Here is an 18,713-nt window from a genome sequence, read left to right as displayed (position 1 = left end):
CTTGGGCCTTCCACACCGCATGAAAAAGGCCAGGAGTCTGCACATCGTTAAAGCAGATTTCCAGATTTCTTGGTTACCACCAACCATGTCTGCCATTGACTCCTAGCCTCTCGGGTTGGTGGCTTGGAGAAAGCAAAGCATACCACCTCCACCCACGTGGGTGACCAAGTCACCAACAGAGCATGGTTCTGAGTGGCACACAAGTCCTGCACCAGGCTGTAGCAGCTCTACCTTCCTGTTCTTGCCAGGAATCTGCTGAGGAGCTGAGCCCTGCAGACTTCCAACCTCTCCTGCTGTGCTCCGGAGCCCAACTCAGGCCTGACACCTGCATGGGGACCCCACTCATCCTTCATGCCTCCTCGCAAGTACTGCTGTCTTTGAAACCTTCCTGGGCTCCCCAGGGAGGCTCCAGGACTCCCCTGTGCCTCCAGAATAACCTCCATACATCCATCTGGCAAATAAGTAATCCCACTTGAGATATCTCAAGCCCCAAGCACTGGGGAGTGTGGCCACACCAGCCCTGGGGTGTGGAGTGAGCTTCAGGATCTGTTGTTAGAGAGAAAAACAGGGTGGAGCAAGTGAGTAGAAGATACTGTGCCATTGACAGGAGAACCTGGACCAGCAGGGAAGCGAATATGCAGTCATTTGCATGCGTTTAAGAAACAATGGAAGTTCAGGACTACAGCCTGGTGCAGGACTTGTGTGCCATGCTCTGTTGGTGACTTGGTTAGAAGAAAAAACCTATAGCTAAGGAAGGAGCCAGAAACAGGATGGAGGGGACGGGGTGGAAGGGAGACTTTCCTGAGTACACCAGCCAATGTTCTGAGTAATGATACAATAGAATTAAATTTTTAAAAAAACAGCCAGTAAAAATTAAAAGCAAAACAAAACCAATGGACCCAGCACCATATCCAGTTGTTAGCATTAGCATTACAACTTGAGAAGGAATCGTTCAAAGTGAGTTTAAAACAGTGATTTTATAGTACATTACCGAGGGCTGCACCCTAAGGACAAAAGAGAGTCTTGAAGAGAAAAACTTCTAAGGACTCCCAGCAACCATATTGTTACCAATAGTATTGGTACTGCAGCTCTGAAACAATGTTCCTATAAAGATAGAATAAATACATAATTACTGTAACGCCATTTGGAACAAAGTTTGTCATTGTGAAAAGAGACACAAAGTCATGAAATAAAATCTTGTAAGCCTAAATTTGACTTTTTTTTTTTTTTAACTTTAAAAAGAAAATTGTGTAGGCTGTCTGAGGAAAGGCTCAGAAACCGATTCAGGAGCAATGGTTCCCCAACGCCAGTTCCCTCTAGCAGGACCCTGGGATCCTTGGAGAAATGGCTGTTCAGGGCTGGGCTGGGAGCCGGGAGCCCCACAGACTGGAGGGCAAGGATGCGTGAAAGGCTCCTGAGGTCGTGCAAAAGGACTCAGGGACCAAGCAGAATAGGTTCCACAAGCCAAAGATGGAAAATCTAAGTACCAATAAACTGAAACTGATCAAATACGTCCAAATTCCTGAGTTCAAAATGACGATGGCAGATGTAAGGACAGAAAAAGGCCTTTCCTTTCCTTTGCTGTGGCCGTGCACAATCTATGTGAAGCACCTGGTAATTAAGCCCTGAGATTGCGGGCTCCTCTGATTCTAACGGCTCCTCTGCTCAAACTGAGGATAAGCTCCTCTCAAGGCTACACTGTTGCATCCCCTCCTCCTGCTGATTCCCACCAAGGAGTCCTGAGTTAGTAGAAAGCCCCCTGACCCCCTTCAAACAGGCCTCCTTCAACCCCTTCATAACTTTTGCTCTGAGCATGTTTACAGGCCTAGGAAAAATACTAATAACACCCCTCCCTAGGACACCTGCCAGACTGTCTCCTGGAAAGCAAACAAACTGTAACTTTTCAAGACAACCCCTGGTATCTGCTCAACTCCAGCGTCCCAAAGATTCCCTCCCTTCCTTGTCACCTAGCAACTGAAACTGCTTGCTCTTTAAAAGCAGAAGCCACTCTTTGTTCCCTGCCCTGTATTGACTTAGCAATACACCAGCCCTTTCCTCCCTTTCCTCTCCGCATCTCTTTTCTTAGTTGTGAATTCTTTCACAGCCGGGGTCACCAGCCAAAACCCAAACGGGGGCAGCGGGAGAATCGAGAGGATGCAAGAGAACCAACTCATTATTTTGAAAACTAGTAAATAGAAAGAACCAAGCACATCTCCAGTGAGGTGCACGTCCCAGTTACCAACAGTTGCCGCCTAGCCACTTCTCTGGGGACAAATAATCAGCCAACAAACTCAAAAGAAATGACAGGGTTTTTATCAGTACTATCATGCAATGCCCTAGTGAGCTGATGGTGTGAACATCACAGAGGGGACAGACAGACAGACACTCGGCAGTCCTGATAGACAAATACCCTGACACTGACCTGACAATTTACAGGTCACAGGAATAGGAGCAGTGACGCCCTGGGGACATCAGGAAGGTCCCAGCTCTAACGGACAGAAGACAAGGTTCCCTCAACAAATAAAATGAGAAGAAAAAAAAAGCAAGAGAGAGATGGAGGGGATCTGGAAGAGCTCTCTATTGCATGTGTGGATCTTATTTTGAAAGTAATTTTAATAAAAATCATGTAAAAACCATTTGTGAACTAATCGAGGGAATGTGAGCCCTGCTGACACACTGGTACTCGTAAGGAGTTGTCTCTCCTTCCGGTGGGGGAAGGGTGCCAGCTGCTTTGAAAGCCTCATCTTTCAGAGATGCTGTGAAATGTTTATGGGTAAAAAATGAGGCGCTCTCTGTGGGGCGACATGGAAATGTGCCTAATTTATAACCTTAAGTGAACGTAGCACACTGCAGATCAATGCATCCAATGTGATGCAATTTGCTCTGTAAAGAAAAGGCCCGAGCGAGCTGTCTGCAGGGTGTCGTGCCTGCTTATGTCGGGAAGGACCTGGAGAAACTGCACAGGGTACTGACACGGGGCATCTGAGAAGCAGCCGGGGGGTGGGGGGGCAGCCACTCATGTTTACTTTCAGTAAAATTGATCTTTGTGGATAAAAATGAAGTGGCCGTGTCGCCACCTCCACTGAGCCCCAGACGTGGGTCTTGATCATCCCAAATGCCAGCATCACAGAGGAGACCAGGCCTGAAGGTCACCAAACACAGTCCAGGATCTGACCTGTTCCGGGTCCAACCACCGGTCAAGAAACCGCAGCCAAGGAATGTGATGGACAAACCCGGGACCCGGACGCCCAGGACAGCCAGTGTCTTCAACAGCGACATCACAAGGAAGCAAGAGAGGGGAGGAAACCACAGGCTGCGGCCTCGTGTCAGACAGCGTACTGCGCAGACCCTATTCGGGCCGGAACCCGAGAGCTTTAAAAAAATGAGACAGTAAGGGAATGTGAGCCGACAGCTGCCGGATATTTGAGATTAAGCAGCCATTGCTGTTTTACGGGTGATAACGGTATTGTGGTTGTTTCTTAAGTGAATGTTATGTTTTCCAGGAACATACTGAAATAGGTGGAGCTGAAATGAGATGAAGCGTGTGGAGAGGGGGCTGCTGGGCCGGCACGAGTGATCCTGGATGGGCCACCAGGCAGCTGCCTGTCGGGTTTGTCACCTGTTCTCTCTATTTTCACCTGGGTGGGGAATTTTCTGTAATGATTAGAGTAATTCTGATCCTGTTTATAATCATTAATAATTACTTTTAAAAGAGGGACCGTAGGAGTCATTCCAGGGTGACGTGGAAGGACTTCCGTGTGGGTGGGAAAGTGCAGGACCAGTTCCCAGTAAGTGCGGCTGGTGGTGAACTTGGGGACGCCCAGCTGCTCTGAACCCCGCCCCTCGATTCTAGGGTGTCTGTGAGGACAAGCCCAGCGAGCAGGCGGGATGACATACTCAGCACCTGAGGCAGAGTCAGCACTCAACAACTGGGAACTTTAGGAAAACTCCGGAACACTCAGGCCAACTATGGAAGAACCAGGAGTGGCAAGTGGGCCAGGGAGCCTGGCTGGGCCAGGAGAGGCGGCGGGCTTCAGCTTGGCCCGCTGCTCCGGGCCCTCACCCTGAGGCACTGAGCCAGTGCCACGAGCTCAGAGTGGGCCGCAAATGCCAAGGGTGGCCCCGGGGAGGAGACAGCCGGGCACCTTCCCAGAGGCCGTCCTCTGACACACGGTCCACAAAGGGCTACAGGTGAGGCTTTCCCACTCGTCCCACAGATCTCCTCGGACTTATCTGGCTGGTCACACCAGGCAGAAAGCCTAGGACGGTTCCCAGAGACCTCAGAGGACCTGAGTGCCCAGGCTCCAGTCCAGGACAGTGGCTCTGGTCTTTACCCCATGGAGGGACCGACACAGAGTGACCCAGCCAGGCAAGGAGGCAGCCAGATGTAGACCTGGCGTCCTGCCCCTCCTTCCCGTGCCGCCCCTCCAAAGACCAGACACATCTGCCACACGCCCCAGAGTCTGCAGCTTCCAGGGTTGCTGTCACTCATGGCAGGTTCAGCTCACATGAATCACCTGAAGTACATCATCTCGCTTTATGGCCCTCAAACAAAGGAGCTCCCATTTGCTGCACTTTTGGTTTTCAGTCTGAAAGGAGAAGAAAAAAAATAAACGAAAGACAGAATTTCTTTATACCAGAGAGAAATGACGCGGAAAACTCCAGCCCACGTGCCAGGCACATGAAGCCCCAGCCCGGAGCTCAGAGGACCCCAGCAGAGGCAGGAGGGTCCGGCCCCACCCGGCCGAGGTCCTCAGGAACACAGAGCGTCAGGGCTGCCTCCGCGAGGGAAACCAGGGCGCCACCCACTCAGTCACCACTCTGCCCCTGGAACGTGTGTGACCCTTGATCTGAGAGGCACGGGACTTGCACAGGTCTCAGGGCAGAGCATGGAGCTGACCTGCGCTGACCCACCGTTCTCTCCACCCAGGGTGCCACGGGACAGGACCACAGCCCTCCCCCAAGGGCCTCGCTCTCGGGGTCAAAGCATCTCAATCCAGTTGAACCCCCCGCCCTGTGGGCCAGAAGTCATCAAAGGTCCTCTTAGCTCAGAGGAAACCCAAGGGCCCAGCGTCTCCATCCAGCCACGAAGTGGTGACGGGCATTAGCTTTCCTGGAAACACTCGGTTTGAGTCCCACTGTCTCAGTCAGCTCATGCTGCTACAACAGAAATACTACAGATGGGGGCTTCAACCACAAACACTTATTCTCATAGTTCTGGAAGCTGGAAGTCCAAGATCAAGGTGCCAGCAAATTTGGTGAGAGCCCCCTCCTGGTTCCAAATCAGTGACTCTCGCTGTGTCCTCGCTGTGGCAGGAGAGGCACAGAAGCTCTCTGGGGTCCCCTCTATAAGGGCACTAATCCCATTCAGAAGGGACCTAAGCACCTCCCAAAGGCCCCGCCTTCACACTGGGGGTTAGGCTTCAACATCTGGATTTGGGTTGAGGGGAGCACATGCGTTCATCCCATAGCAACCTCCCGCCCCCCCCTCCTGCCCACCCCTGGTTCCTCCACAATGAATAAGCAGGTGACTGTGCTCAATAAAAAACCTACACAAACACATAAGGTACCTGTATCTTCTTCACCTGCCCAGACCCCCGTCCCTTCCAGGCTTGAGTCTGGCATCACCACCTCCAGGAAGCCCCCATTTCTCCCTCCAGCTGGGTTGAGGGTCCCCCTCCACTGCCAGCCAGATTAGGCAGGTTGGACCCCACCTATCATCTCCCTGATTCCTACCCCCCGCAGATCGGATCAGCTTGAAGAGACCCTGGTGGCCTTCATGCCCCATCCCCCACCCAGAGCAAGCGTGTCCTCCAGTCCACCTGGTGGGTGTCAGCCAGCTTCTGTGAAAGAGGGGGACCAGGAGAGGACACCGCAGCTGCTGGGAGCTCACCTGATGAGAGAGCTCCGTTTCTGGGCACTGTCCCTCTGTCACTCATGGCGTCCTGTATGCACCTGTCCACCCTTCCGCCTGTCTACCAGTCCTCCCCCCACCAGCCTGAGAGGAGCCTGGGCGCCGGGCTATGACTAGTACACAGTTAGCAAGTCAACTTTGTTTGGGTTGATGGTGACTTTTGCTGCAGGCAACAGGGAAGGGGGCCCTGAGTTTCGGGGAGCAGGCTGCTGTCCTTGGTGCTGACGCAGGCATTTCCTCCCCAACCTTCCCCACCCTGACATGTACTGCATGTGGAGCACATAAGGTCAGGTTCGTGGCCCTTCACCTGCCCCTGGTCCACTGCCCCAGAGACAGAGAACAGCTGTGCCCAGCCTCCTCTTGGGTGCTCAGGTGCACCAGCCGAGGGCTCCCTTCCTTGCTCTCATCATCGCGCTAAGCCCTGCACATCGCTTTCCCAGCTGGGGCTTGCTCCTGCCAGCCCCCTCCAGCCCTCTCAAGCTCTCATGCTCCACTCCAAGCCCAGTCCTCCAGCTCAGGTAATGGCCTGGTGGGGGAAGGGAGAGAAGAGGGCCCTCCACGGCCTGCTCTGCAGCAGCAAAACATTTCTCAGAGCAGAAGCAAGCAGGCGTCTTGGGGATTTTATTTTATTTTTTAAATATATCTTTATTGATTTCAGAGAGAGGAAGGGAGAGGGAGAGAGAGAGAAACATCAATGACGAGAGAGACATTGATCGGCTGCCTCCTGCACGCCCCCTGCTGGGGATCGAGCCCGAAACCCAGGCACGTGCCCTGACTGGGAATAGAACCGAGATCTCCTGGATCATAGTCGATGCTCCACTCCCGAGCCACGCCAGCCAGGTGGGGATTTTACTTTTGACTGAACCCCACAAGCTGGAGCATAGTGAGGAACGGCACTCGGATCCCCTGCACCGAGCGCCCAGCCTGCTGATCCTGGCTGGCAACGCCGCATGGCAGTTTTTCACGCGGGACTCGTAGTCTCACTTTACAGGTGAGGAAGGCGAGGCTCAGGGAGATTCAGCAACTTGTCTAAGCGAGGAGCCCTGACAATGCTCAGCAGAGGTGCTGCAGAAGCTCGCGTGGGGGCCGGTGGCCCAAGGAGCTGCCCCCCTTCTCTGTCCCAAGCCCCTCCTTCCACAAGCACTTTCCTGAGCTGCTGAACATAGCACCTTGGCTTCTTCTCCGTGGGTTCAGGTGGGCCTCTCTGAATCTGGGGTCACCTAACCCTACCCACTCATCATACGGGTGGAGAAGCCATCCACAGAAAAGCGAAGGCACTAGTCCAGGTTCCCTGGCTCTAGATCCCTGTCTTTCTCACTCCTACCCTCCCTCTGGCCTCCATTTCCCCGTGTGTGAAATGGGGCTGTTAGGCTCACCCCACAGAGCTTCTGGGAGGCCGACGTGGGCCGCATGTGCTCGGGCCTGGACTGGTTCCAGCGCTGGCCTCTCTAGGCCTGTCTCTTCCTGCACCAGTGACACTTCTTGGGGTGGAGCCTGGGGAGGAAAGGGAGGCCACATGGGAGAACAGCCACTGAAAGGCTGTCACATTCTGCAAAGGACAAGACCTGCAGAGTTATCAGGCCCACGGGCCCACCGACTGTGGCAGAGAGATAAGGAAATCTCCCATCAGGACGGCTGTGAGGTGGGGTTTTCATTCCTCCTCTCTTTTTGTCTTCTCCCGTCAGCTCGAGTATTTTCCAGCTTAGAAGTGGCTGCTCTAATCGAACCAAGAGACCGGCAGCAGGAAGCATATTTGCTCACAGAAAATAGAAAGTTAAAAAAAAAGGAAGCGGGGGGGCCTCACTCTAGAAGCAGCATCTCATCTCTGGGTTTGGTAGAGATTATAGGGCCCCAGGCCCCATGTAGCCAAAAATTGAGGGTGGAGCATGGCCTCTCATCAGAGGGGCAGGAAGGCCCCCGCATTCAGGGGCCCTAGTCTGGTGGCAGAGACAGAGCCACACTCTGGAAAGATGCCAGTCTCATGAGAGTGGCCCAGCCCACCCAGGGTGACAGCGGGGCCATGTCAGAAGCTCCGACACACCTACAGATATGTCAGGCCCTCCTGGCAGCCTGGACATGCCACCAGGAAGATGGCATCTTGCTGAGTGCCCAGGTTGTGTGCTCCCTTCTGGACCCCCTTTTCATGATTCCATGAGGGACCCTCAGAGCCACTGGAACGCAGGACCTGCCTGCTTTGTGCCTCCTGCATTGCAACCCGTCTTAAATACGAGCGTTTTCTTGGTAACCCCCCCAACTGCTGGCCTCCCTCCACCCTCCTCATACAGCCCCGCAGGCCCAGAAGTCAGAATTCCTGGCTGCAGGGACAGGAACCCGACTCAGACCAGGTTGGAACAAAAGGCATCACCAGACAGGCTCAGTCGGTGGCTTCGCAAGCCCAGGCCTGAGGCAGAGCCAGGCCACAGGGAGGTAGCTGGGCCAGCGCTGCCACCCAGAGGCTAGCTGCGAGCCAAGCCCTGGTACAAAGACAGCCCTGGAGCCCGTCCGGCCAGCACCGCCAGGCCCACAACCAGGGGAGGGGTAGCCAAGGCTGCAGGCCAAGGCTTCAGTCAGCCCCTGAGGTCCAGAGCTGCCATGGAGTCACCCCAGGACCTGAGAGCCAGCTAAGGGCAGCCACAGCCTCAGGACTCTGACCACTGACCCCAAGCACCCAGGGGGCTTCTCTGTCTCGGCAGGATCTGCCTGAGGCTGGGGCGGGGAGGGGAGCGCTCCTCAGGCATGGATTGCTTCTCCCTGGTCTTCAGAGGCCTCCTCCCTGGAAGAGACCCTGAGCCAGAGACACTCTCCTGTCTGCAAAGGCCCCTCTCCCCCTTCCATCTAGTCCCCCAGCATCTCCTCCAGGAAGTCCATGGAGCACAGGGGGAGGGGGACAACAGGGCTCCCTGGGCTCCTCTGGGGCTCAGCCACTGCCCTTCCGAGGAGATGGGATCCAAGGCATCACCCAGGAGGAAGGCAGAGAGTGATATCCCCCTATAGCTGCCGCTGCCTCCGGCCAACCTCACAACTTCAGAATCCCCTCCCCTGTGGTGACGGCTGACCAGGGCTGACAGCTGGGGTCCCTCCCTTCACCCCTCGGCCTTGGCTGTGCCCACGCCCTGCAGAGCCTTGGCTGTAACATGACAGAGGGGTCCACTTGCTGGGGTTTGTCAGGGCCTCCGCCTCACACGCCCAGGGGCAGCACTGCGGGATTGCCACTGCACTGCCCAGGTCCCGGCACCAAGGAATGCGCAAGGTGCTGCTCGCCTCCTCTGGACCCTCTGGAGGCAGGAACGCGGGGGCTGAAAGGAACCTAAGGAACATCGTGAGTGCACATGTCCCCACACACATTTACCAGATAGGAAGTTCAGGCCCAGAGCGGACGTGGCCTGGTCCCCAGGGCTCAGCTGGGGTGAGCCCTTGTTTCCTGGTCCCCAAACCTCTCCATCAAACATGCTGGTGTCTGGGCCTGTGATGGTCCCCACTGTGCCCTGGATCCTGGGAGGCCTGGGAGGCAGGTCAGAGCCCAGCAAAAAGCCAGGGTCACAAGACCCCAGCCTCCAGATCCAGCAGAGGGTTCATTTGCTCCCCTAAGCAGCATCCATACAGACTGGAAGGAAGGGACAGAAGTCTGTCCATGGACAAGACCTTGGCAGGTGCCACACTGACCCTTCACGGACTATCCTTCTTTCTATCCACAGCCACCTCAGAAGGTGGGTCATGTTCTCCCTGGGGTACACAGAAGGGACCTGAGGCACGAGGCCACCCAGCCAGCAGAAAGCAGAGCTGAGGAGGGGATCCAGCTGGCAGAGCCCCAAACCCAAGCTGTTCCCACCGAGCACCCTGGTCTGTCCCGACGCAACGCGCGAGCCTAGGCCACACAGTCAGCTCTTGGCCACGGTGTCAGTGTTGCTGTCATTGTTCTATGCTCGTCATGGGTAAAGTGTCACTTTGCCTTTTTCTTATTCACCTCATTGACACCCTGAAGGTCGGGCGGCACCTGTGGTTCTGAGCGACAGCAGAGCGGGAGGGAGGAAAGGCGAGGGCTGGGTGGGTGCGGCCCCCTGCGCGCATCCAGGGGAGTAGCAACACTCTGATTTTACCAAAATAAGAAGAATGCTACTATATTAGCCACCACCGAGCCCCACTGCCAGATGGCAGCTGTCTGGGGCCCCAGAGGGGCTGTGTCCTCAGCTGGGGAGGTCATGCAGATAGACAGCCTCCTGCAGCACTTAAATGACAGCCTCGAAACGGGGCCAGGTACCTGTTCAAATCTGGCCGGGAAGCTGACATTGACAGCCCCGCTCCAGAAGGCGGCACAGCAGGCCCCCTGCCGGGCCTTCGCCACAGGCCAGCTGAGCCGTCACCCCCTGGAAGGCCCTGAGACTGAGGCATGCAGGAGAGGAAGGGAAATGGGCCCCTGCCCAGGAGGAGGGCGGAGGGAAGAGCAGAGGGCACAGAGGGCAGGACACTCCTAGAACTTGACTGAAGCAAGGAGTCTGAGAGGCCAACAATTCCAACCCCTTCGTTGGAACTGAAGATCAGAGAGGGTAAGTGACTTGCCCATGGTCACATAGTGACAGGGTGAAAATTAAGTCCAGGGCCTCTACCTGCCAGTCCAGGGCTTTTGCCATGCACCTGACCCACCAAATATCTAACTGCTAATAGGGGAAGCCTAAAGTTTCAGCACTGGAAAGGCTAAAGACGTCAGCCATCCACTCACCCACAATTCATTTGCCTAGCCATCCTCCAGGCCACACACCACCCATCTATTCATTTATCTACTTACCTTCCATCTACTCATCCAACTTCCCACCCACTCCCATCGACCCCAAATGCATGAGGATCCGTCTACCCATTCATCTCCCCCCCAGATCCCCCCCATGTAACCCCCACCTACCCATGTATCCATTCATCTGCCATCTGTCCATAAGCCCACCCACTCATTCAGCCTCCCACAAACCTTCCATCCACCCGTCCATCCATGCATCTCCCCATTCATCTCCCCACAAACCTGCCCATCCACTCACCCACCCACCCACTCTTCAATCATCCATCCATCCATTTTTCTGTTTTCTCAGCCACCTGCCTATCCGTCCACCTAAATCTTTTCATCCATCCAGACACCTGCCCACCCACCTCTCGCCCACTCATGTCCATCCTCATGTGTCTCCCCATCCGCCCACCTCTCGCCCACTCATGCCCATCCACATGTGTCTCCCCATCCGCCCACCTCTCGCCCACTCATGTCCATCCACATGTGTCTCCCCATCTGCCCACCTCCGCCTCCACCCACTCATGCCCATCCGCATGTGTCTCCCCATCTGCCCACCTCTCACCCTCTCAGGCCCATCCACATGTGACTCCCCATCCGCCCACCTCCACCTCCACCCTCTCAGGCCCATCCGCATGTGTCTCCCCATCCACCCACCTCCACCTCCACCCTCTCAGGCCCAGCCACTCAAGAACTGACGCTGAGCATACACCGGCACCATCCTGGCTCTGGCTCCACTAAAGTAATACACAGTTAAAACTGAAAAAATCCCCCAAAACGCTGCCTGTTAGGGACTTGGGAGAGCAGGGTTGAGAGGGAGGAGAAAAATGAGAGGAAGCAGGATCATTCTTAAAAGTAGTGAAGCTCTTACTACCCCACACCTGTCCCTTCAGAGCTTCTCATGTGTCACTGCAGCCAGGGCCCAGGGTTTGCACTTTCCGAATTCCAGGATGGAGGGGCAAGCGCTGGACTTCCTCTGCTTGCCCAACCTAGTCTAGGTTGTAGGTAAAAGTAAGTAACCTGGACTCTGCCCCCACAGGCCAGGCTGTGACCTCCCCAAGTCTGTTTCCCAGTGTGCTGTGTCCATGTGGGCTGTCTCCCCCATGACCCCTCTCTGGACCTCAGTCTGTCCATCTGTGCAGAAGAATGCCCTGACCCAGGGTTCCCCAGAGCAGCCTAGGAGGTGGATAGGTGAGACAGGTTGGGGGAACAGTGAGTGCATGAGTTGGAACCGAGGTACCAGGCACTGGGGCCCTAAGGTGTGCTGTCAGTCAGCCTCTCTCTGGGCTGGCACCCTGGCACCCAGGGAGGTTGACTGACTTGCCCAAAGTCACACAGCTTACGAGGGTCTCAGCGAGGATGAGACCCCAGCTGATGCCTCCAGGGAAGCTAGTCTGCTGGCCAATATGTTTCTCCACCAGCATTGGGGATCTGCCTCCAGATAGGCCCCTAGGCTGCGCAAGGGCTTACCCCCGCCACACCCATATCCCCATCCGCTGACACTCACTCCCCCTCGCCAACCTTGCCTGGAAAGAAGAGGCTCTGCCCACACAAGGCCCTGGGCCCCTCAGCCCCAGCCCTGGGGAGAAACAGGCTCCAAGAGGCCACAGACACTAGCCTTAGGTCAGCAGGCAATTTGGCTGTGACTGAAACCCTTGTCTGGCTGGCTGCAGGCCCAGGATCTTCCCACAAAGCCCACCTGCCCTCACCTGTCCCCTGATCATGACATTTCCTCTGGATGAGACAGAGCTCTCGCCATGGTCATTCTGTACAGTTCACTCACTCACTCATTTTTCCACTCATTCGTTCACGCCACAAGTCTGAATAGGCACTTAGCCTACACTGGGCTCAGGAATGGAGGGGGGAGCATGCCACCATCCTTGCCATGCCCCTAGATGTCACTCAGGCTGCACCACTCTGCCCTTGGGTCCTGCAACATCTGATGTGGCCACTCTGACACCAGTGCCTTGGGGTCTACATGGTGCAGGGCCATTGCATATGGGTTCCAGGCCTGACCAGAGGGGTGCGGTGCAGAGGCCAAGGCCACGGGGGAGCTGTGAAAGGAGAGGATGCTGGGGACTCAGTGACACTGATGGAGACAGTGACGCTGATGGCAGTGAAGGGAGCAGCAGGTCACATCCCCTGGTCCCTGTGAGCATGTCCAACACTGATCTAAGTGTCTCACTCCATACCCCAGGGTAGCCCCTGTAACAGGCAGGAGCCTTGAGCTTCATCCACCAGCTGAGAGCACAGAGCCCCAAGGCTGCCTGACCCAGGGGCCGCCGGTGACAGGGCAGGACTATGTACTATAAGTTGTGGCCACTGGGGAGGATGAGCGGGCACCCCAGAAGTGGACCTGAGGGTGCAGTAGTGACAACACAGTGGGAGGAGAGAGGCATGACAAGCCAAGGTCAAGGTCACAGGGAGGTGTGTGCCCCACACCCCATCCACGCACCTGGCTGGAGGCAGCAAGGGCAGAGCCGCCTTCAGAGCAGATCCACCCGGTTCTCACCTCTCCTGGTTCCCTCAGTCAGTTTCATTATCTGGTTCATGATATCAGTGTTTTAAACACTTCAAGCAGATTTGAATTAGCGTAACTGGCCCTAAGTGAAAATAAATTAATATTAGTGCGTTAAGAAGTTTCTCCAGACAATTAGAACCTGAACTAAATTAAATTAATATCTAATCTTCCGTTTTCTCACTACAGAGCCCTACTTCCCAGATGGAGCAAGGGCGGGGGGCGGGCAGGGCAGGGGCTTTGGGCCAGGAGATCAGACAGAGACAAGCCGGGTCCGGGGGATGAGGTCTGGCACCCACCCATCCCAGCTTCTCAGAGACCAGAAGACTAGGAGATGGAGAGGAAACTGAGGCACTGAGAGGTGGCAGGGCCAGGGCTGAGAAAGGGAGCCACACTGATGGCCAAGATGGCTCTGACCCTCTCCACAGAGGGACACACGGAGGAGACAACGGGACTGTCACACCAGCCACAGCGCAATGGCCGCCACAGGACGCGGCAGCTGGGAGCACAGTCCCCCTGCAGCACACCTGACGTGCACCGTTAGCATGGAGCAGCACCCGGCACCTCCGCTGCACACTTGCTGGGACCCGAGGGGGAAGGACTTTCCTTTTCTGTGCAGGCTGCTTCATTTTATCTTGATGTGGGGCTTGTGGGTTCAAGCTGCTTCTCAGAAATCCGGTCTGCCTGCCCAGCATGGCTGGAACAGACTCGCACCCCACACCCCAGTTTGCAAGAGCGACAGCAAAGGGCTGCTGAGCCGGTGAGGGGCTGCTTCCAGCTAAGCACTCGAAGGCCCCACCACGGGAGCAACAGGCCCTGCCTCTCCTTGCCCCTTTGATGCAGACAGGCGAGGCCACGTCTCCTCTGGCTGTGAACGGATTCATACTCACGCACAGCCTCAGCTCCCCCTCTCTCCATTCACAAGTGCCCGGAAACCATCACCGCACGTAGTAGGTGATCCATTAATTCCTGCCAGGGTGGATGGATAGAGTCAGACACCAGAAACCAGCCGGCCGTGGGCTGAGACCTGGCCTGGAGGGGGACAGTCACGCCTGGAGCCTAGGCCACAGCCAATGACTCAGCCCCTTGGCTTGCCGCCCACCTGCCCCGGGCTCAGGCCCCAGGGGCTGCCTGGCCTCCTCGCCTGCTCACAGCCGCCTGTCCACACGCTGCGAGGAGCTAACAGGGAAGGAGGGAGGAGGGCAGGGTTCAGGCGCCCAGGCCCAGAGGACAGCCTAAGGGCCCCTCTTGCCTCACCCTCCCTAGCCACCCAGCCCCCTCCACCTTGATGCACAGCTGCCTTCTGGCGCAGTGGCCTGTAGAGGCGGGTGTGACCACAGCCCGCCCCGCCGCTCCCCTGGCCCTGCTGGGGTGTGGGGATGAGACGCGGCATCTCAGCTCAGGCCCACGGAGAGGCCGGGAGGACAGGGCACTGGCAGAGCCTGAGGCAGCACCACCGCTAACGCCAGAGCCCCTCCCCCATCAGGGCAGCCTCCTCTCCTGCCCGGCTGCTGAGTCAGTGCAGGCCTCAGTGTCCAGCGGGGGGACAGGGGGACAGGGCAGGCCTCCCCTCCACACTCCCTGCTCTCCAGCCTCTGGTGGGTGGACATCCTGAACTCCCCTCTAACATGTCACTCCCTGCTCACCTTCAACACCTCTGCATACAGGGGATGCCTCCATGTGACACCTCCATGTGACACCTCCACGTGACCGCAGAGCCCGCCTCCCTTGCAGCCAGGCCCAGGGCCGCACCAAGCAAAGCACAGTTCTCTGTGGCACCTTGAGCTACCGGCCCGCCAACGCCATTTGCTCTGTTCCAATGAGATGTCGGGCCTCCCTCTGCCAGGGAGGAACCGCACGCTCTCGGCAGCGGGCAGCCGGCAGCCAGCCTGCTCTGCGGGAGAGCTGAACGCGGCTCTGAGGAGGAAGCAGAAGCCGGGGGTGAGGAGTCAGAGAACCACTGGAGCTTGGGAACTGGGCCAGTGCAGGCAAGACACAGCCCCTGTTGGTAGAAACTGCCTTTTGGGTTCAAAGCAACCAACTCAGAAACTTTGCCCTTGACGTCCAAGTGAAGGGCTTCACTTTCTGTCATGTGGTATCAAGGGCAGATGGATCAACCAAAGGCTGAGTGGTGTGGCTCCCTCCGTGCCCCTGCAGGCCACCTGGAGAACCAGGACACCTCCACAGGGCTTGGCTGTCCTGCTGAGGGAGGCCCAGCTCCGAGGAAATGAGGTGACGACCGCCACCTCACTGTGGCACTCTAAGCCAGGTGGGACTCCTGCCCATTTCTGACACCTGTCCTCACGCGGGTGGGGCATTCTGGTATCAGCATGGTTTTTCCAACGCCCCGCTCTTGGCCACTCTGAGACCCCTCTGAGTTCATGTTCCACTCCCAAGGCCATGGATGGGATCCCACTGCCTACTGGACACCCCTCCTAGCTGCCCCACACACACCCACACCCCTGTCTCCACCCCACGTGGGCACTGCGTAGGTTTTCTATTGTTGCATATCAAGTTACCCAACACTCAGTGGCCAAAAACAACCCCATTCTCTAGCTCACCATTCCTCTGTAGGTCAAGAGGCCTGGGGGGCCAGCCAGGCTCGGCCTCAGGGTCTCGCTCGCTGGAATCCTGGGGGCAGCTCTCACCTGCAGGCTCTGGAAGCATCTGGAATGAGGGCTCAGGGACCTGCTGAGGCCTCTGTTCACACCGTGACCTTGGACAAGTCAGAAAGCTCCCCTTGTTCCACAGTCACAGCTGTCAGGACCTAATCTCTCAGGAAGTGATGGAGGAAATTGAAAATTAATGCCGAGCCCGCCCTGGCCTCCAGCCCTTGAATGGGCTCAGGGCAGGAGGGTCCACGGCCACCAAAGCAGACCTTGAAATCTTCTCTTCTAACCAGCAGCTGGAGGGAAGGAGCCTGGCACAACAGAAAAAAGCGGAGACATGATAAATTAAGAGAAAAAAAGACGCCACGTATTTGCAACTCCAACTCCGGAACAACTGACTTCTCGCTGGCATCTGCTCAGAAAATGTAGTCCCAGCTGCTGGGCTAATTACCCTCCAGACTGCACTGAGAGCTGGAGAAAGAAGGTGGCCGATGAGGGGGCGGTGGGGAGGGTCCCCAGGGCCCGCTCTCCAGGTGGGGGCCATGAGCCCTAAAGAGGCCCAGGAGGGTCCCCCAAAGAGGTGTCAGCTTCCACCTGGCCCCTGCACACACCCCCAGCTGTGGGCTCGTAGGGCCGGCACCCATCTTAGCACTCTCTCTCCCTCCAGTGCCTCCTTCCACTCTTCTAGCCCCCACCCACCCCAGGTTCTCTGGTGCCCAGTAAGGAGTTAGGGGCAAATGCCTTGAGCCTCAGGGGATAGGGTCCAGGTGGGGAGTGCGGGGGAGCAGGTGAAGAGAGCCTGCAGGGAGCCCTGGAAACGGCTCACAGAGGGCCACACCTGAAAGTGCCATAACTAGAAGTCAATACGAAGGTCAAGGGCAGAGGGGTCAATACGAAGGTCAAGGGCAGAGGGTCTGGTGGAGGCAAGAGGGCTGCAGGCAAGAAGCAAGCTGGGTGCTGGGGGGCACCAGGCAGAGGAGCTCAGGGCTCTGGCAACAGGAAGACAATCCACTAGGAGGTGGTCCCTGAGCCTAGGGACACACAGGACCCTCCTCCGGGCAGGTCTGAGACTCGCAGGGATGTCACTGCCCTCTGGAACAAGGTCATTCCTGCCTGTGCCTGGCCAGGTACACAGCTGCCTGGCCCACCTCAGGGTGCTCCCAGCCCACGATCGGGCTGGCCAGAGCAGCTCACGGGCAGGGTGAGCACAGCCTGTGTGGACTACCCCCTCTGGGGGCCATGTGGTCTTGACAGAGGTGGTCAATAGACTGGGGACACTGACCTAATGAAGGAACCGTGTCATGTGGGGGCAAGGCAGGCAGAGATTCCTATGTAAGGGGGCCACATGCTGCAAGGCACTGAATGCCAGGCCAGGGCCAGACTGGGTTCTGAGGGCACTGGGGAGCCAGTCAAAGCCAGGGGAGGAAAGGCAGGGGTGAGAAGGAGCAGGTGGCCGATCACCCTGCAGGTGCTGTTAACACTGGTATATAGATGCTGACTCCAGGGCCAGAGCAGTGGGTCCTACAGAGGGCCCAGGGCCCGAGCAGGGCAGTGACAAGGAGAGACACAGAATTCAAAGAAAGGAGAGTCGAGGTTGATGTCAGAAGACTCAGGGCAGGGCAATCAGAGATGGGCCTGAAGCCCGCTCCCACACGTTGAGTAGGGCATGGGGCTCATCCCAGGCTGGGCCCATGAAGAGGGGACTTCTGCACTGGCACCCTCCCCAGGACAACAGCAGGGGAGGAAGGGTCAGCTGCAGCAGATGCACAGGAAAGACCTGGGGCTGTGCTGCTCAGAACCGCGCATGCAGGGCTTTGTGAAGGAGCAGTGCACACCGGTGGCAGCCCAGCAACCAGACCCAGCCGTTTCCTTCAAGCCAAGGCCTGTCCCCTGCAGCAGGCGATGAGGGTGTGGCAGAGGGCAGGTGCAGCTCCTGAGACGCTGCCCAGGTCTCCACCAGCAGTAGCCCCCAGGGGATCCCCAGTAGGAGTGCAGGGAGTGGACCCAACGTGGTTGGCTGGCCCCTGGACAACCTGGGGACGGGACCCTCCGGATGAGGGGCAGGTTAGCCCCTCGGGCAGCTCTGGTTGCTGAGAGTGCCAGGGCTCTCCCCCGCCACAGGTAGCAACAGAGAAAAGGGAAACTCATCCACAGCAGAAAGATGAAACCAGATAAACAGGAGTCTGAGTGACTTTTCCCCACCAACCCGAGACGGGGTTACAGACGATGTACAGAGTAAGGCTCCAAGGCCAAGTGTCTTGCTTTTAAGGGGATTTTATGAAGAGCTATGTCAATTTCCACTGAAATCCCAAGTCTGGGATCCCTTTGCCTAGATTTCTATTTTAAAACACTGAAAGCACTATTTCAGTGCAGAAATCAATAAAATGCACCCAAAACATGGAACAGAGCCTGCTGAACAAAACCCTCCCTGCCTCTTACCAAATGTTATTTTTTGCAAACATCAGTAGCTACAGCTTTCAACTTAATTCTGGGATCCATAGTGAAACCATGAGATATTTTTTATGGTGAGGCAAGGTCCACTATCTTGTCTGTACCTGCACCTTGGGGTGGACAGACCATAGCCAGGCGGGCAGGCGGCCACCTTCTAGGAAGGAGGCCCTCGCCACCCGGAGGCTGCTGCTCACAGCTCTGGGCTTAAGGAAATAAACAACAACAAAATCTCACTTCTCCAGCTGGTGACAAGAAAACCGTGGGAGAAGAAGCACGGACAGAGCCACAGAGGCCAACAGACAAGATAGGAAAGGGAAGGACCAAGTGGAGCCAGGGCAGCTCTGGGGGCGAGCCCTGACCACAGCTGGGACCAGAACCAAATCCTGACCACCAGCAGACGCCAGGCAGGCCTGCCCGCCATCTCACCCCCAGCCAGCTCACCTCCCTCCTCCC

The sequence above is a fragment of the Miniopterus natalensis genome, chromosome 16, assembly GCF_054644295.1.
Source record: "Miniopterus natalensis isolate mMinNat1 chromosome 16, mMinNat1.hap1, whole genome shotgun sequence".
Lineage (NCBI taxonomy): Eukaryota > Metazoa > Chordata > Mammalia > Chiroptera > Miniopteridae > Miniopterus > Miniopterus natalensis.
This window is presented reverse-complemented; position numbering follows the sequence as displayed.